Genomic DNA, 21,407 nt, shown 5'->3' with positions numbered 1-21,407 from the left:
GAATCTGGCGATGTCAACTCAAGCGGAAGTAATAATTAGGTCGTGAGTAATTGGACAGCGACGAAAATAGCTTTAGACTGCAACGAGATTTCAGTTTTACTCTTTCCTCGACGGTGTTCAACACTACTCAGCCAATTGCCCGAATAAATCTTTAACGACGAGAGATGGATGGCCAATAAGGAGAAGCAACTATTGGGCGTGTTACTTTGACAATTTCGCGTTAGTTTAAAATATTAGTAAGGACAATGAAAAAAACGTATCAGTTTGTTATCTTCGCCAATGTTTCAATTAGTAAGACTATAATGATGATGATAACTAATATTATTTTAAAAATACTTAAATTACTCGAATCCATCGAGTTATTAAAAATTTCACGTACAGTAGCTAACAAATGAACAATTGCAATTATAAAAAATTGACAATCAATGCATTTTTTTTCGACTTATCGTATTATTGGCTTTTATACATTATGTTTTTTGACCGTTCTGATGCTTTTTTTGTTTCTGATTCATCTACCGATTTGTGTACGTTAATTTTTTGTAAGTTAAAAATGTATCCTGTAATTTAATTTTCAATTTCACTTTTATAATTGTTAATTTTATAGTTTGTCACGCGATATATATATATATATATATATATATATATATATATATATATATATATATATATATATATATATATATATATATATATATATATATATAGCACATTATAAAAACTATAAAACAAAAATCTTTGACGTGATTATGAAATTATCTGTGTGTCCTGCACGGAAAGAACAAGATGACACTGAATATCTTCCCAGATTATATTCAGTGATATCTGTGGTGAAAAAAATTTTCAGATAGTAGCTAGTATAATCCAGATTATACTGGGTGATATCTGGATTATACTCATTGTAATATAGATTATACTGGGTGATATCTGGATTATACTCATTGTAATCTGGATTATACTAGGTGATATCTGGATTATACTCATTGTAATCTGGATTATACTAGGTTATATCTGGATTGAACTCATAATAATCTGGATTATACTAACTACTATCTGAAAATTTTTTTCACTCAGTATAATCTGGGATGATATCCAGTGTCATCTTGTTCTTTCCGTGTACTGCTGCTGAAAACGACTTTCAATATCAATAAAAACTCATCATGTAACTTAACGTAAGTTCATTTAGACTTACTACGAAATTTAAGCTCAGTAACCAGTTAATCAAGTGCATTATAGTAAACATTACCGAGTAGCGAGTAAGTAAGTAATAAGTATCGAATTTATGAGGCGAGAAGTGTAGTGATTTTCGATTGGTTGCGTGACTATCCATACCGGAAGGCTTCGTTGATACGCTGTAATTGCTTAGTGTCTGGTCTCCGCGTCGCAAGGAGTAAGTCGTCGACGCCAACATGTAGCTGTAAGACGACATAGATGAGAAGGAGGATGAAAATGAGGACGAGGAGAGGTCTACTCGTGCCACTCGGGTTGAATCACGCGTCATCACTTTAATCACTCGAGCAGCTACGCGTCTCTAGTTATAGTAAACATACATCGATGTATATATATTTATCTTAGGAAGCCGTTGGTGGTGTAGGCGAGTGAGTAGTGGTGGTAGTCATATTACCTATACGTACACTGTTAACGGGCTGCCATTCTCGATAAGCGTGCTGCAAGAACGACACTGATCTTGGGCGACGTATAGGCAACGCTGCTCGTAAAGTGTTTAGTTGAGGGGAAGCAAGTTGATGTGGATCGTGCGACAAAGATCACCCGGTACTGGAGATATCCCTCCAGGTTAGAGAGAAGGAGATCCAAAACGAGAAAGCACGCTCCAAGGGATGGAGTGTCGAGGATAGAAGATCCAGTTTAACTACACGAGCTCTGACAGTAATAATTGAGTGCCGCTCTGTCTAGTTAGCGCCTCCGCTATACTCGTCACATTATCGACTAAATGACACCGATGCGTGACAAATCTATCCCAACATCGACGATTATCCTGCCGACGGTTTCACTTGAGCTTTTATTTTAGGTACTTGTGGAAGAGTTGAGGATTTTATACTGATGATTGGTCATTTTTAGTGATATTTTTTAGGTACTTATTTAATTATTTAAAGTTATGTTAATAATAAGCAAAGCCAATCCAAATTTCAAGAAGTCATAAGATTTTATTCATCACAATGTTTTGGTTATAATAAGATTTTATCTTCAGGTGAATAACTAAAAAAAAATTAAGGTACCGGCGGGTAATAAGGCCTAGCTAAGGGAAATTTCGAAAAAAATCGAAAATATTGCATTTGATTATTGCAATGTATTATTAATTTTTAAATTAATACATTAATCATAAAATATAATGAAGTAATGGTAATTTTCACGATAAATAAACACAAGATTAAATTTTTTCAAAAACCTTGCGAATAGGCCTTATTTTACTACGGTAGAGTAATAAGCCCTGCGGGTTATTCATACTGGAAATAGTTATGCTATACTTGATAAAATTGATATTAGAGATCAATCATCACTTAAATTGAGCAACAATACTTTTTAAGATGTTGATAAAAATTAGAACAATGATTTTAAATTATTAAATATAAAATTATAAAAAATGTTTACCATTTACTCAAAAAGTTTTTTAGAAATTCTTCTGCGCTACTTTAGCATATTTAGGATGATGAAATATAGAAGACAAGGAACGTTGTATCGGGTCTCTATAAACTTGTAGCAGCATTTCTATGATAGACGCTTCTACTAGAGAAGTCTTTAGTGGAAGCAGTTATTTTAAATAGCATTTCTATCACTTAGACCTTATTACCCGCGGGTACCTTATAAATAGAAAAGATTTTTTTTTTAAATAATATTAATGATAATTGCAATAGTTATTAAATTGAATAGTACATTCAGAAATCAAATATTATAACATTTAACATCGCTGTCTATTCAAAAATATTTCCAATAAGAAACAGTAATCAATAAAAAGCCCCAACAAAAGTTATAAATCCTACACAACGTAAAGATCCACCATCACATCGAAACAACTGAGTGTAATTATGATAATGAATAATGTATGGCTCTCAATAAATACCAATAGGACTAACTATAATGAAAAGCAGTAAAGTAAAGAGGAAAGTAAGAATAAGAATAAGAATAAGAAAAAGTGAGTTAATACCAGAGGGGTCAGACAATTGAGGCGATGCCGATGGCGAAAGAGAAGCCTCCACTCTTAAGTTGAAATTTCACGCGCCATTGTTCGATAAGAGTTGAAGGCATTTAGGAGGTAAGTATACAAACGGTTCTCGAGAATAAGCACGGGGAAGTGAGTTACGGTTGTAGATACGGGCGAATGTCGGCGAGCCGTACCAGGGGAGGGTTAAAGCCTGTCCTCTATCCTCCTCTTCGGGACCCACTGGAGGTTTCAAGGTACCCTCTACAGTCAATAGTCTATACCCCATAGCCTACAGGATCTTATTCTCTTCTTCACTCTCCTCAACTTTTCTTAAGAGACTACTTGCTCAACTGGAGGGTTCTCTGGCTCTCCCTGATACTTTAATTCCCGGAAAAGGAGGATGACTTCGATTTGCTAAGAGAGTAAACGAAATTAATTGCGTCCTCCTCCGTGTCCTTTCTAGCACAGATACAGATATATAAATAAATAACAAAGCGAGTTTTAAATTCAATGGCTCAGATCCGGACGTGACGATTATTCGACAAAACTAAAGATTTCTGTTCTGTTCATTTCTGTTCAACCTACTAAACAATAAAACGGTGAACTCGTCAGAAATAACGGCTCAAGACAAATAAATCTGTTTTGGGATCTCTGAAAAATGAAATAACAATGAGCACGTCGAGGTTGAGGTTACGGCCGAGTTTTAATCTAGAAAGAAGGGCGAGAGAGAAAGGGAGAGGGTAAAAGAAGAGACTTTTAAGTAAAATAAAATAAAATAAAATAAAATAAAAATAAAAATAAAAATTGTATAAGTAAAAGAAGATGAAGTGGAGTAGGTGGCAGCGGTGAAGAAGAAGAAGAAGAAGAAGAAGAAAGAGAAGGGACCCGCATTCTCGGAGATTATCGTGCTCGCCATCAGCGTATCACGGCGTCACAGGACAAGATTTATATGTAGAGTTTATTGTCGCTGAGTCCGCCCTACTGCGTTTTATGGATGTTTTTCGAAGGAACGCTGCCACCCGGTTGATCTATCGCGACACCCCTCTCCCCTTCCTCCTTCGCTTACTACTACCAACTGTTCTCGATCTCGCTACTCTTCCTTCCCTTCAGAGGAGCCTCACCCCACGATCTTTAATGCCTGGTACCTATATCGCACTGCCGGCCGGGTGAGCTACTGTTAAAAGTCTCGGGGTGAGGATTCCTAATTAACGGAGACGCGGATGACTCTTCCTGTCCTGTCCTGTCCTCTGTCCCTCCATGCACAGACTCTGATTTATACTTTCAAATCCTTGGACCTATTGCATTTACATTTTTCTGGGGTTCATGATTCTAACTCTACTCGGTCGTGTTTTTGCTAATTAATTATGAGAGTGGTTTTAGTGTATAATTGATAATTCTTGGCATTAGTTATTTGATGATTGTCACGATGAAATTTTCAGAGAAGAAAGAATCAATAAACTATTGAAGATTAGCATTAATTATTAAATTTTAATTTATTAATGGATATCAATTGAATTACTTAAAAAATTAGTTAATTTTAATGTGTTGGGATTTGATGTTAATTTGCATGGCTTAAAAATAAAGGATAGCTTAATTAGATCAAAAATTGGCTGTTCTTTTGAAAATGTAATTTTTATGTATAAAACATGGCGAAATGTTACAAAGGCTTTGAAAAAAAATGAGTAATTAAATAGAAAAAGCTTTATTAAAAGCAATGAACAAAGAGTGTTTAATTTTATATATTTAATTTTTATAATATATTTAATTTTTAATAAAAATGTTGGAGATTAATTAAAGTCACATTATTTAGAAGAATCATGAAAATTAATTTTTTTATAGATTTATTGTGAAATTATCACTAAGATCAAACAAAAAATAACAAACATCAAATAATTTGTAGTCTTTTTCTAGTCAACAAAAAGAAAACAATCAAAATTAATTACCAAATTTCCGGTGTGAAAAAAAATTCTTTTGATTATGGAGTTAGAAATATTTCCGAATTAATAATTATAAAAAAATGTAAGAACGGAATTTTACGTGGGAAAAAAAATACTATAAATGCAAGCTTTTTTAAAAAAATTTATTTGTTAAACAAAATCAAAAAGTGATCAAATGTTAGCTGGGTTTAGTATCATCCCTACTTTGATTCCCTTTATAAAATTTATTCCTCAAGAGTAGAATTTGCACTTCTATTCATACCTTTACAAGCAGCCATTGTACTTGCCATTCAAAGTAAGTATTGTTTGCTATAACCGAATATAGTTGAAAGTTACTCCGATATCTTATTACTGATTTGCTTTATCGATTATGTTTCTATAAGAAGTCCGAAAGATGGTGATAGTGTATCGATAGAAGTATGCTTGAAAGGGCACTTCTTTAGATAAATATACAAATTCGCTTGTAAAAATAATTATTTAAAAGTATGAACAAAATTATTGACTTTATACTTTAACATTCAAACTTTTTTAATAAAACATACAGTTTATATATTTTATAAAACTTATTTTTTTTTGTATTGTATTTCATTTTTATCATTAAAGTTTCAATTATATAAGATTGAAAACTGATAAAATTCATTATGATTTTACAGTAATTTCGTTTATGAATCAGAGATAAAAATGCAATTTTAATTCTTTATCACATTTTTTAATTTTTTATATTTATCTTTAATTTTCATCTCTTACAATTTTTATTCTAATCATTGATGCAATAATTATATAAACAATTAGAATGAGTTTTTTTTTTTGATTTACCAAACTTTCATTATACTTTGTGTTCTTATGTTAAGAAATTGACAAGATACACATAATATATTATTATCCTAGAGTTTGTGTATACTGAATAAATATACATAGAAAAAAAAATAAATTTGAATCAAGAGAAAAATTCTTAAACCAAGAAAATAATTTTGAAGAGTTTTATTGTCTTGGATCAAGATGGAAAATTCTTGAATGAAGTAAAATTTACTTACACCAAGAAAAATTTCTTAGTTTAAAAATTTTTTCACTCAATTCAAGAAAATAAAATCCTTCAAAATTATTTCCTTGATTAAAGTAATTTTTTTTTCTGTGTATTAAAAACTAGCTGTCTGCCCCGGCTTCACTCGGGTATTTAACAAAAATTGGAGTTTTAGTAATGATCTCTAATTTTTTTGAAAATATAATATAGCCTATGTCACCCGGGGATAGTGTAGCTTTCCAACAGTGAAAGAATTTTTCTCTTTATAATATCAGTATAGATAAAAAAAAAAAAATAATAATAAAAATAAACTAAAAATTTTAATTTAAAAATAAGCTGATTTGTTTTTTGTTATTTTGTAGCATTTGTCCTGACGGTTATTGTTTCATACGAGGATTTAAATTCACTCATGAGGAGACTATTTGTTGTGGCAGCCTTGGGAATGTACGAACGCGATAGGGGAACGCTCGAGGCTAGGAGAATGCACGTAAACACACGTGAATCGAGGAAGATACATGGTGGCAGTATGTTACACGTGTTACCGGCCGCCACGTACGGGTTACGTCCGGCAGTCAATCGCTCTAATACTCGTGTGCCACCCTGGGCAACGTGTGGCGGCATTGTACTGTGCTGTACTATACTACACACTTTGCTACAGAATAGCGGATAGCGAATAGTGAATAGTGTATGGTCTAGTCTGTAGTCTATAGTGAGTAGTGAGTAGGGTACACCAAGCTTGCCTGCATCAGTGTGTCGTTTGTGTATATACGCTGCGGTTCGGTCCAGTACATCACCGAGTGATTACCTCCACCTCGTGTCTCGTTTACTCCCGTATCTACCTTCGGTCTCCCCTTTAACGTACATTTACCGTCAACACAACTTGGCTGCCTATTCGCTCCCTTGTTTAACCAAGCAATTTGTCATCTCTTGACTGTCAATTAAATCATTATTACGACAGCTCTTTATTCACGATCTTCAATATCAATTTATTTGTTCACACATTTCATTTGTGTCAAGAAAGTTCAAAATTCTTGATAAATCCTTTGAAAATATTCATGGCTTGCTAAGATCAATTACTCTAAAAATAATAAACAAATTTTATGTTAATTTTATAATTTTTTAATCTATACTAGGAACGTTCAATCGACTGGAATTCAAAAAATTAATATTTATTAATTGATCTCAAATCAGCCATTTTTCACTTTTGTACACGGAAAAAAGAAAACTTGAAAAATTACATTATAAATCGTAATGAGTGTCCCGTCGTAATCAAAACTATAAATATTACAGTTCGAAATAACATTTTTCTAATTCAAACTTTGAATGTTAATTTTCAAAGCTTTCGATATAAATATTACATTTTACAATGTAATTCTTATAAAATCTGTTATTTTTCCAGTTTTCATCAAGAAGCGCCACGTTACATTGTATACTGTAATTTTTCTATTTTTTTTTTTTTTTTCCGTGTACACCCTGAAGTTTGAGCATAAGTTCACAAAATAAAATGAGAAATAAAAAAATCGAATTAGTTATCTAATTTTTTTCTTTTCTTTGAAAATTCTTTGATGTTCACCACTTTTAATTTTTCCTTTTTGTTTAATTTTTTAAACACTGAGATCCTTTTTGTACTCAATAAAAAAAATTTGGTGAAGAATACCCCTCATTCAGTAATAGAGAATTCAAATTTTTTTTTTTTTTATCGATTAATTTAAACGTTCTATTAACAGCAATTAAAAATTTTAGTCATTTGGATCATACTTAATACTAAATACAAAATTTTAAAGGTTAAATATTCGAAGAAAAAAAACATTTAATAGTAAAAAAAATGTTCTTTTTATTTATGACATTTTTTTCAATTTTTTCATAAATATTTTATTTACGTCAATAAACATGATCCATAACAACATAGTATAAAAATGTAGATACCAAGATAATTCTTGATTCTTTTCTAGGATAATTTTTCCGAATAAATTCAAGCCATGAAACATAACTCAAGATTAGTGATGGTACTTGCAAAAGCATTAAAACTTTTTTCTGTCAAGATGACATCGGAATGAATAACCAGCCGTGAGCTCCTCCTCCTGCGGCGGACCAGTCCAGTATATCCTTCTCTTAACAATAAACATAAACACATGTATATGTATAGGCGGATAGTTATAGTTGCAGTATTCTCCAAGCATTTCCTTGTAGACGGCTAACCATACGTACATCACCGTGCCCGTCTAAGTTGCCCCGCCTTGAGTTATGCTCGACAAATATACCCTTATACCTCTCTGGGCAAGTTACAACCAAGGTTCTAAGGGTGGTGGGTGTTATTACCATCTAACACTCCCTTCTTGGGACTCCGATGCTCAGCTAATGAGTTTATTGTTATTGCTTTTTACCAAGACCATCACCATCATCATCAAATCATCATCATAATCATCACTCTGTGCATCGATCGTTTAACTGGATACTAACTAAGGACTGAGGGCTTGCATGGGCAGAGAAGGACACTAGACCGGTGATCATCGGGAACGAAGCCAAAACAACGCGTGTGACAATCACCGAAGCGTGTTCTGCGGCTCAGCTCTTTAAAAATCCCTGAATTATGATAATGGGCTTAGCATAATGCGATCCAATGAGGCAATCAAGACTCGTAAGGGTGGGTGCATCCTCATGGTTGACGATATCGACGGTCAACCGGATGTTGGGATGTTGGACATTGCGGGTCGCCCTACACCCGTTCCCACACGAGTTACGCGTATGTTTCGACAGTATTAGTGTTACTGCGATCGTATGCCAAGCGCCGGCCCGGATAGAATGACCGCATCCCAGGGATCTATGTGTTCGAACGCTCCAGAGAGTGCGTACTGTTCTAGCTAGGTATAATTGCCACCGGCCATCAGCCACCACCCGGCAGCTATTGCTCTAGGAATCCAGACCGTTTTCATCAATCAGCACCGCTAAATGCCTCCACGGATCGCTGCCGATCCCACTCTGGATTCCGCTACATCCTACACGTTGTTTTACAGCTTACGTCTGGACATATACTGTCCGTATCCACATCCTATGGGAATTTACGCTCGTCTCCTAATCCTCATTCTCGGACGACTTATTCACCCAAGACTTGACATCATTTAATGACACTTTATCCTAGTATTAGTTTTATAGATTCCATTGCTTGGAATTAATTTTCTTTAGGGGATGATGGGCTCTGTATTTGGGAATGGTAAAATTTTATCAAAAATGATGATTATATAATAATTTATTCGTCAGGTTTCGACTACTACGTAGAAATAAGTATCCTTCAATAATTTGGAATTGAAAAAAATTAGTATTTTATACTTTTTCTATCGATTGCTACATTTTTTGTTGATGGTTTAAAAATTCGATTTTTTGTTTCTGAATAACTAGAATTTTTCAACATTTATTTCTTTTTTGTTAGAGATAATGATTGAATAAGACTCAAGTGAATTTAAAAGTTCTTAACGTTAGCCTATAATTAAAAAGTACTTTAGACGTTTAAAAAATTTCATCTCAGATTCACATAAGTAAAAAGTAAATATTTATTTCTCAAAAAAAAAAAAATGTTAATTTTTTAATGAGCATAAACAGGCTTGAACATTTTAGGTGTAGTATGGTAATAAATCTTATCAATTCAGCATACTTCCATAAATTGAGGATATATACTTTTGATTGTTGTAATCCAAACAATTGATGAAGAAATAATACTTTTATTGTCCATCTTAAACATAATTATTTAATCATGTAAAAGTGAGCCTTATTTGATCACAATCAAATAAGGCACATAGTAATTTATTTTATGTAATCTAAAAGTAACCATTTTTTGTTCACATTTAAACAAAAATATTATACAAAAGAACCAAATATCTGAAAATAAAAATTGATAGTTTTTCCTCAAAATAACCTCATAAATATATCAAACGTGTGGTGTGTAATTAGGATGTATATTAATCTCTAACCAGAGGATTAGGCAATATTGTATTATTATATTAGATATAGAGTGTATAGTATGTTGATTTGAATGTATAGTGTAGCTGGTAGGCACAGTGGTTGATGGGACAGCCCGGCATGCAGAGTAGTTATGGTACCAGGAGGATGTTAATGACCATAAACAAGCAATCACTGTAATCCGCCATGAGTCACTCCAGCTGTCCCGGCAGCAACATAGATACGTCCTGCCATATGCCCAGTTTAACCGGCTTGCCGTGAATATCTCCTCAGCGAGTGGATATATTCACAGACATATATACTCTGCTAATGTGTTTGCTTCACACACAGGACACATCTTCCCTATCTAACCAAACAGGGCATGTAATCAGAGTTGACCATCGTTGTACTTGTGCTCATCATTATCCTCATCATCATCATCATCATCATCATCATCATCATCATCATCATAATATAATGATGATAACATCATTGACGAAAGCACTTGGGAGGCAGTTAGCAAAATAAATAAATAGAAGCGCCTGGTTGCATATAAGGTACCTCGGAAATAGACAAGCCACGGGAATGGCACGTGAAGGGGAGGGCTGCCATCTCGAAGAAAATTAACACAAATAAATAATGTGAAAAGGCCGCGAAAAGTTGGCGATGACGGCGGATGTTATTGGCAGGGAGGCCATTCGTCGCGATGATGGATGCTTGACAGGCTCCTCGTTCGCTCGCCGGCTCGCCAAGCAGTTATAATAAGTAATGGGCTCACTTCCGCCGCCATCTTACTACCTCAATGCCTGGCGTTTACTTCAACACAAGCGAGACGGAGAAAAATGAGAGACGCGACTACTCTTCGCCTACTTGCTGGTGCTGGTGCTGGTACTTTCAACGACCACCGTTTCTCTATCTTATTCTTTTGAGCAGCTTCAGCCTCTGTCTCGGTCTTGCTAGCTTGCCTTCGTAATAACTACAAATCTGTCATACATTAATTCTCAGACTGGCGTAAATTTGGTCGTACACGCGGAGAAAGAAAAAGTTATCACGACTGTCGGTGTGAGGGGCGGCTTTGTAAGGGAGCGCTGCCACGAGAAAAGAAAAGAATTAGTACTAAGAATGAAAGCTACTACATACTACTCACAGATTTATGCGGAAATGTGTGAGTGTGTGTTTGTGAGGATAAAAACTAGTGGCAGTGGCTGCACAACATATGAGTGCATACCGCGGGTAGCTGCGTATAGTGGGGAGAGAGGGAGGGCGTAAAATTTTTTACCTCATTCAGCGCACTCGAATTTAACGATTAAATTCAGATTTAATAGAGTTATTATTTTTACTAAATTTCCAGAGATAAAATTCGAATGGGTGGTTTTGCATAAATTTCAATACAATAATTCTTGTGAACCTTTTCCGGACGTGGCGCCGTCGATCGCACGATGCACAACAGTTATTTGCAAGTGTTGCGAATTTATATGCAGCAGATACGAGAGGGGTAGATACTCATCCCCCGAGTCAATGCTGTTCCGTTGTTTATCGAGGCTGTATGCCGTCCCACTTTTCTCTCCCTCGACTCTGGTGGTACTACTACTGCCTCCTCATCCTCCGGCCCCTTCTACATCACACTCTACACCAATATTATCGTAACCTTTTTTTCCTTCTTTTTTTATCCAACTTGTTTGCTATAAAAGTATTTTTATGTGTCGCACTCGGAAAATAAAGACCAAATAATTTGTGTTTAATGAAATTCTAAGAAAAAAAGTTATCTCTACGGAAAAAAAGCTCTCTTCATATATTCTACGTTGTAATGTAAAAAAGCTGAGTAAATAAGACGCGTGCTCAGAACCCGAGGGAGATTCACTGAAGAATCGTCGCACCACGAGGACTGACAAATTGTCATCTGAAAGCTCCTGAAGCTATTTCTCCGAATCATTTACTGGCGGAGCTCACGCGAGCTAAATCGATGATCCCTCAGCAGTCAGCGAGGTTGTAAGTACTAAATATATCTCACCAAGACGAATCAAATGACTTTCAAATGGCATTTCGGTCTTTTATTCAGGTGACGTCGATCGATTACTCGGTCTCAATTATTCCTGTGAAATTAACGTCACTTCCGATAAGCGAGACCGTTTGTCACGATTAATCGTCCAAATGCATTATCACCGCATTATTCTAATTCAATCTTCGAGGGAAATAGAAGACGAATTTAATCTAGTGGTTTATTCAGCTCACATCTAATCTGTTTATCTGAAAAATAAACTTTTAATTCAACTTTATTATTTTTTATTCTATTTAATTTAACCGAGATGCGTTAAGTGATTTACACCGTCATCATTGAAAGACATAGTAAACGACTTCCCCTAATCTTCGTCTTCATTCTCACCCTTACTCTTACTCTTACTTTTACTCTGGGAGGCAGTGAGTTAGAGCCAACCCGAGCCAAGCCAAGGAGAAACGAAAAAGCTGGCTGTTGGCTGTGCGAGAGACATTATCCAGCACACCATATGATGGCAGACGTGAGCTTGTTCAGAACTCTGGTTGAGATACAGCCTCAGCATGCTGTTATTTATCCGTCGAAATAACAACGAAAATTCAGCAGTTTAAGCGTACCTAAGGTAATTTCCCGAGTTTAGAATCCAATTCGGCCATTGAGCGGTGATAGTGAATGGTCAATGGTGATGGTCTGATGGTGAATTGTGAATGGTGAGTGGAGGTGAACGCTAGAACAAGAACAAGAAGGATCCTTTGGTGGTGAGCGAGTAAGGAATGTTAATTAAATCCGTTAGCTCCTGGATCTCGCGCTTGGACTAATTAGTCTCTTACAATGCCACTGTGAACGGTTAACTAGAGAGATGCCGTGATGGCAGACGAAGATCACTTCACTCGCGTACCTCCGATTTCATTCAAAGGAAACGGACGTCAAACGTTCGTACGCTCACCGTCTAAAGAAGAATACCAATTTGTTGAAAGCTCTTACGAGTGCTGAAAGACTGAAGTATACTCTGGTCACAACTTTTTAACTTCTTGCTATGAAAATCAATGATTTTCATCAAATCGAGAATTGATTAATTTTATCTTGGCTTTTAAAAATCGAGTTCTCATCAGATCTCCATGTTTTGTGGTTATAGAAAGCTAATTTGACTATTCCAACAAGGATGTCACTATGTCGGTATTTGTGTGTCGATTTGAATGTATGCAACCCTCTCGTAACTTTTGAACAAATTGATCCATTCAAACGAACTTGACGGTGTTCAAACGAAATTGAACAAAATTAGATTTTCTCTATAATTTGAATTAATTCAGATTTTAAGAAATCTCAAAAATTAAATTTTCAAAAAAATGTTTTTTTGAATTAACTTTTAAACAGATGTAACGATCAATTCAAAAATCTAATCATTTCTTAAACTCGAAAAACAACGTTGATTGTTGCAAGCCGCATCGACTAAAATAGTGTATTTTTGCATGACTTTAAAATTTTACGTCAAATCGTTTAGTAGGTAATCAAAAGATATTTTAATTAAAATTTTTCATTAAAGTATACTGTCAACAACCTTGAAACCTCGTTAAATACTAGTTCAAAACACTTGAGGAGTTATCTATTCCGAAGTTTTGAGCTTTTCGAGCTTAAAAAAGCATAAGAGTTGTGTTTTTGATTTCAAAGAGCTTAAAATTTCAGAATCGATCATTTCTCAAGCATTTTCAACTCGTGTATAGCAGGAAGTTCCAGGAACGGCCTGCAGAGTCAACCGTTTCTCAGATTTTTTTTAGTTGTAATAGTTCAGTGGTATAGGTGACAGCTTTGAGATAGTGCACGGAATTTATTCCAGTGTCCACTCAAATTCGATCCTCTCATTATTAATTTCATCAGATTCACTGATCCGTGTAATTTACGCGAGTGGGAAATAATTGTATCGTCGACTGATCTGAAGTAGCTTCGAGAAAAAGAAAGAATGAATGAGTTAAAAAACAGGGTGGAAATAAAATAAGGAAGAATATAGAGAGATAGGATTGAAGCGGGAACCTCATCTAAAGTTACAAATCGCAATTCCTAGAATCTTACATAGCTGGGGTTACCATTCTGCTGTAAAGTTATGTTATAGCACTAAGTAAACGGGATTTATCAAGAAAGTTGGTATAACTCCGGTACGACTATTGATGCAATGAAACGATTGGCTTCGCTTCATTTACCATCCTCTCGGCTGGCTACCGTTACTGTACTTTATACATCCCTTTCTGGTTGCTCTCTCGCTATTCGACATTATTTAACAAGAATTGAAGAAATCTAAGAAATTTACTTGACTCTTTTTGTCTATTTAACTTACATTTTTACTAGACAATCCTATTATCTTTAGTCTCTCGGCAGTCTCTATAAAGTTAAATAATTTCGTCGCTGGAGGTATAGATATCTCGGAACGAGTGGCGGGGGATATATGCCTGAGCAGAGCCAGCGCAACCAACTCAAGAGGGTTGGACAGGGAATCGTTGGTTTATCTGAAAATATTATGATAGTGTCGTCGACGGTACAAGCTATCCAGTGGTTTTGATATGTCCCAAGAGTGGTGTAGAGTCGCGCTCGACCGTATACCCCAAGATCTATGAACGGGATTGCAATCACGTCCATGCTGCCTACCACCCATCGCCCAACGGTCCAGTTGGGATAATATAAATATTGTATACACTGCAATGCCAATGCCAACTCATGTTTGGCTTGACCAACAGAAATTCCTTCAGATATATGGCTAGTAAGGTATCCTCAACTGGATTCTGGTTGGACGAAGAAATTTCTTCAATTACTTGCCTGGAAATGATGAGCCATATTCATTAACAAGCGACTTTGAAACATCAAAAAATCCAGATAAATTCTCTTATCAGCAAGAAACGGCACAATGTTAAGGATGAGTACCACGAAATTAGATCCGTAGTAACCTGAGGCTGCATCGGTAAGGTTGGTTAGGTCCCTAGTGTCTCTTAGCTCCTTTAGCTTGGCTATGTTGTTCCAGGAAAAATATATCCAAGCTACCACTGAGGAAGGAGGGTCAGCACACCGAAGATCGTACATTCTGGTTCCCAGCCAGTAGTAATCACGGCTGGTTTTCATGTTGGTGAGTCGCGAATAGAACGGACTCTGAAAGATCGAAGGCTACATCGAGGAAAGAAAAATCCGACATCTAGCTCGAAGCTACTAAGCTTGCTAAGGAACTAAGGTGATGTAGAGCCAAACAAACTTTTCTAATACCGTCGCCCATCCGGGATTACGTCGGAGATTGAAACGTATATCTGTGTATTTACGGACGCCGAAGGTCTCCCGAGACAATGCCTCCCAGAATCTCCTTTTCTCGTTACGCCCCTGTCGTTATCGTTATTGTCCCCTCGGAAACTCCTAGTTGGATACCAATAAACACACACATACACATACATACCCGTAGATTCTAAGGAATAGTTCAACCGATTCAAAACTTTAAGACAACTCGTTAAAAAATTTTCTAATATGGCCTGATCTAGTCATACATGGCCATATTCGACTCCGTATGAGAATAAAAAACTGTTTATAATTTTTCAATTTTTTTTTTTTAAATTTAATATGTCATATTGGATAAAAATTGGTTCATTAGTTGAAAAATTAAATGTCTAAAAAACCAATGTGAGATAAGCTTCTTAGTAGAGCGAAAGAAATGATTTTTATATCATAACTTAACGCCTTAAGCTTAACTCTCTTGTAAGAAGAAGATTCAATCATCAAACGCCCTCTGTTGGAGATTTTCAATAACACTTGTGATGGAAAATTTATATAAGGACATATAAGGTACCCGCGTGTACTAAGGCCTGACGGGCAATAAGGCCTAACTGATAGAAATGCTATTTAAAATAACCGCTTCCGCTAAAGACTTCTCTAGTAGAGGCGTCTAACATAGAAATGTCGCTACAAGTTTATAGAGTCCTGATACAACGTTCCTTGTCTTCTATATTTCATCATCCTAAATATGCTAAAGTAGCGCAGAAGAATTCTTAAAAAACGATTTGAGTATATGGTAAACATTTTTTATAATTTTATATTTAATAATTTATAATCATTGTTCTAATTTTTATCAACATCTTTAAAAGTATTTTTGCTCAATTTAAGTGATGATTGATCTCTAATACCAATTTTATCAAGTATAGTATAACTATTTCCAGTATGTATAACCCGCAGGCCTTATTACCCTACCGTAGTAAAATAAGGCCTATTCGCAAGGTTTTTGAAAAAATTTAATTTTGAGTTTGTTTATGGTGAAAATTACTTTTACTCCATTATATTTTATAGCTAATGTATTAATTTAAAAATTAATGATACATTGCAATAATTAAATGCAATATTTTCGATTTTTTTCAAAATCTCCCTTAGCTAGGCCTTATTACCTCCCGGTGCCTTAATTTAATTTAGAGAGACAATTAATAGCAAAGAAAGCAATCGTTGAAAATAATTTTTTTCATTACAGACATATTCAGTCGTTAAAGTTGTTAAGTATAATAAATTAATAGCGCCAACTGATAAAAGTAAATAGGATTTATGAAACAGACAACGGAATAAAGTTAAAGCAATGATAGCATGAATAGATTTGAATTACAAAGTGAAAAATGCGTGGGCTTATAAAGTCATGTCAGGACATAACAAGACATATCAAGTCAGTCATGTCCTGATATGTTAGGATGTATTTATATAAGACTTTATGTGGTCAATTTTCGTATCAGACCACACCAAAAATTTTTTATGGGGATTCAGCATTGTCAAACGAACAAGAAGGAATCATGGCTATTTTTCCAGACTAAACTTCACTAACTATGGATGGTTTAAATGAAATTCGTGAGATTCCTGGTGGGTGGAGAGCCGAAACAGTGGTACTGTCGTCGACCTCGAATGAGCATAACCGCAGCTGTCTTGCCCGGGTGAGGAACTGCGACACCGCATAGTTGTTGCTCTTGGTTATAGTCAGAACAGGGGTAGAGTAAGAGTAAAGGGTGGGTGGCTCGGCCTACCCTCAAAACATCCACTGTATACAATTATGCTGGAGGTTAATCCTTCCCCGCCTACTGACGAGTGTCGTCTACTGGTACTCCATATAAGCGGACGGTACCTCGCCACCCACTCTGCCTACTCGCAGAACCACGTTACAAGGGGCCAGTATTTATGCACATTGTTGACTGGCACATGGATTTATGCACGTCCGTTATATTATGCGTCCTGTCGTCCTCCGTGTAAACTCGGTATGCTCGGTACCATCTAAACCTCCAGCACGCAACAACAAATGTAATTCCGCTACTGCCATCAGCACACAGTCACTGTTGAGAAGTAAACCAATCTTTCTGTCACACACTTACGAGAGTTTATCACTATAAATCATGTACTCTTCTATATGTCTGCTAACTTTTCGACGAATATATGGATATATCCACTACTAGCAAAATTTTTTCATTTTGAGTTTGGTTGTAGATCGGTATTGTTTATGTTACCTTTCAAAATATGAACAATTTTAGAAATTTTAGATGTTTGCAAACCGTAGTAGTTATATTTAATTATCATAAGATTCGCAAAGTTAGCAGGTGTAATTTTTTTCACAACTTTTCAAATATTTTTTTGATGATTCTAAAATCAGATTTTTGTTCAATTATTCATATAATTCGAGAATTTAAAAACTTACATTTTTTTTTATCAAGTACAATAAATAAAAATTACTCAATTGGGTAATTTTAAAGAATGTTGAAAGTTAATTATCAGAACTAGTTATTATTCAATAGAAAAAAATTACATGTTAGTTTCTTAGAGTTTATTAACCTTTTATAAAGACATTTTCTTGGAATAAGGAATAAAATTTGTGAAAATTGAACGTACAGACGGATTCTTCATATTTATAGTTTTAAAATTTTAAGTTTGAATGCTCGAAAAAAACAATAATTAACAGCAAAGAACGTTTATTTATTTTACCCTTAAAATTTTTTCGAATTTATTAATCAATATTTATTTTATATCTAGACATTGTCGTTCAAAATTTGAAAAAGCATATTTTTAAGTAAGAGTATGTTGTATGGAATATAAAAAATGTCTTATCAATTGGTAGTCTAGTTAATTGCTTGCAACAGAACAAAGATTAAAATATCTCCAGCTTACATGTTATAATATATCGATGTTCTAAAAGAGAAATGTCTAACTTCATTACAAAATATCTTCAATTAACAGGAAAAAACAGTAAATTAAATTTTTTATCTAAAAATCAATTAAATTTGTATTATACACCTCCTAAAAATTCTGCCGTTAAACAATTTTCTAATTAGCACAATGATATTGATTTTTTAAAAATTGATCCTAACTAATGAATAAAATAACGAAAAATAAAATTTTTTGCACAATAGAAAACTTTTGTTGCAGAAACCATGGCTGATAGGTACATCCATGTTCGATGATTGATGGAAGCACAGAAGGCCACCTTAGCAGCATTAGTTGTTGCGGCGATATTGGCCTCCGAGACGGGTTTGATTTACTGGGAAAGTATCATCTACGCCTGGACATAAATATACATATAGCTAGCCAGGGAATGAGAAAGTTTGGGCACTTATCGACCTTGGCAATTAGTCCCAGGGGCATTTTAGAATTCAGTGGTCTGAGAAGCAGTAGTAGCAGCAATGGCAGAATGAGGAGAGTGCTACCGTTGGTCGACGTGAATGTGAATATGGGAGATAGTGGTGTTGGTGGTAATACTCTTATACTTAGGCGTCGGGGTGGCGGAACGAAATAAGGGGTTTTAGTGTCTCAGGGAGTAATAACGTCTCGGGTGTAGATTATGCGGTGTCCGGCCAGGAACAGCCGAGTGCCCAGTTGGGTCCTCCGATGATGCAAGGTCCCCCGGTGGCAGCGTCGTCCGGACATATATTAGCATTCTAACCAACCATTATTATATGGCTGGTGAGCCGCGCGTTGGACCGAGCTCCGGCGTGTTGCGTACTTGGACCAAGTTTACTAACAATTCACCGGGGCTCGCGCTCTATAATAGCCTCGGCTGCTTAATTTATTGTACCTCATAATTAATAGCTTTGTAATTTTCATACACCCGCATACACACAGCCCGTGGCTCGATCCTTCGCTAAATTTATTAATATACGTTTCCACGATATATCGATTTGCTTTTCACGTTCGACGTTGTCGTCCAATCGATTCATTCCTCTTATATCACTCACACCTATACACTCATACACACTTGAACCGTACATCACACCTCCAAATTCCTTTTATATACATATTCATGCTCCAAACTCTTTAGGCCAACGTTTACACAGTGTAATATCAACAACAATGATAATAATATATCCATTATCTATTATGGCTGGTGATGCTGCTTCTGTTATTGGTGTTTGCATTGTTTTAATTCATCATTCAGTCACTCGAGTAATTTTCAAATCATCCGTGCCATTGTGATTACAAACATCGTCAGCGATCGGAGAATAATGGATATTTTACACGTATTACATATAAATCATTCATTTGAGAAATTCCAAAGTTATTTTATATTGTTTTCAAGTGATTTTTTATTTTTTCGATCATTTTTGATAAATTAGTTCACAATTGTTCTGATTAACGTTAAAGAACTTTATTATTAATTTAAAATAAATTTTAAATTTATTTATATTTTAAAGTATGATCATTTTGAACAAAAAAAAATTTTTTGAAATTTATTATTTATAGATTTTTATGAGTGAGTCTAAAATAAAAAATTCAACGACATATTGATAAAATAATTCGATTTGTTGAGTGAGAATATTTAGATCGAAAAGTTTTGAAAAATTGTTCAGTATCACGGTCTACAATAAATCAAGATATAAAGATGATATTTTTAGCTTTGTTTTAATAATCGAATATTTGTTTATCGGAGAAACGAATTTTGAAAAATGTCAATTTTTTAATTAATTACAATTTTACAATAATAAAAAAAAGACTCAAAAAATTGAAATTTTGAAATGAAAAAATTATTTAAGGCTTTAAAACGAATTGATATATTTAAAAAAAATTTTTTTCATTCTTATTGTTAATTACAACTAATTGGAAATTAACATTTACCAAAATAAAAAAAAAAAAAAACATTTTTTTTTTATTACGTAACTATCAAAAGTAATAAAAAAATAATAACTGTGAAAATAATTGTCAACAAATTTTGTAGCTACTGATTTTTGAAACAGAAAAGCCGATGATTTACTTTACTTGTAGATTCATATCACCCAAGCCTTTAATTTATACTTTTACTTAATAAAAATCATAATATCTTAATCCTACCTCAAATGTTGAGAAAAAGTATATTCATTACGGGATCGATTTTTTTTTGCAAACTGACATTCTTATCATGACTCAGTTCCACACACTGAAAAATCAATTAAAGAGATTCGAGAGAAAAATTCTTGAACCAAGACGAAAAATTCTTAAATCAAGTAAAATTTTCTTAAACCAAGAAAAATTTATTAGTTCAAGAATTTTTCTGCTCATATCAAGAAAATTAAGTTCTTTAAAATTATATACTTGATTCAAGGATATTTTTTTTTTCTGTGCACGGATTACTTTTTTCCGTGCATAAGTTCATTTAAATTAAAAATTTAAAGATTGCAGATAAGACTTGTGAATTTTCTTAAAATTCTATTTGAATGAATAATTATTAAAAATTACAGCTAACATTACTTAACACATTAAAAAATAATAATCTTTCAGGAGCAAATAATTTATATAAACACGTAGTAGACGTCCATAATGTAATCGTTGGCGGTCAGATTCCCTGAAAGCAGCTTACTCAAGGCTAACATGTACTAAAGACTCTGGGATCTCGGATCTTGGAAGCGGGGGCATATCGGTGGTGCATGTTCCGTGATACTGTTTAAAGCCAGAGCGTAGAACGAGAAAGAGGGCTCGGTACTATGTTAGTAAATTTATTATTAAATATTTTCGCGTCCGGTAAGTAGCTTCTTCTTTACGACGGTTAAATATAAAATAAGTAGACATGCCGTTGAATGCAGCAGCAGCAGCAGTAGCAGTAGCAGTAGGAGAAGCAGTGGTGAGGTTTTGTTGGTTGTAGAATGCCTGAGCTGACTTGTGGGTCCATTAGCGCCCCAGCTCGGTAACGTATAGCATAATAAGAGTTTATGTGTCAGGTTGATGCGCTGTGCCAGAAGGCGCTAGACGAACTCCGCGGCATAGGAACTGTTATATTTTCATTAGAACCCGGGTCGTAACGAAGGGTGCCTTCGATGAATCCTGAAGAAATGCCGGCAGAGGAGCAGACGAAGAGACGAGGAGACGAGAACCAGAGGGTGAATAAGAGACCTACCCAGTGGTAGTTGTTTGAGGATA

At 34.8% G+C, this 21,407-nt stretch overlaps 1 long non-coding RNA gene across 1 annotated transcript in view; it reads left to right on the top strand.

The window, feature by feature from the left end:
- Positions 1 to 19,930, top strand: part of LOC141529761 (uncharacterized) — a 115,833-nt gene extending 95,903 nt beyond the window's left edge. The window contains exon 3 of the long non-coding RNA XR_012479660.1: positions 18,450 to 19,930. This is a non-coding gene — a long non-coding RNA (uncharacterized LOC141529761). The remainder of the gene's footprint in view (positions 1 to 18,449) is intronic.
- Positions 19,931 to 21,407: the final 1,477 nt, after the last annotated feature.

The sequence above is a fragment of the Cotesia typhae genome, unplaced genomic scaffold (assembly GCF_013202065.1).
Source record: "Cotesia typhae breed Kobodo isofemale line unplaced genomic scaffold, CoteBio_Ctyphae contig_48, whole genome shotgun sequence".
Lineage (NCBI taxonomy): Eukaryota > Metazoa > Arthropoda > Insecta > Hymenoptera > Braconidae > Cotesia > Cotesia typhae.
This window is presented reverse-complemented; position numbering and strand designations above follow the sequence as displayed.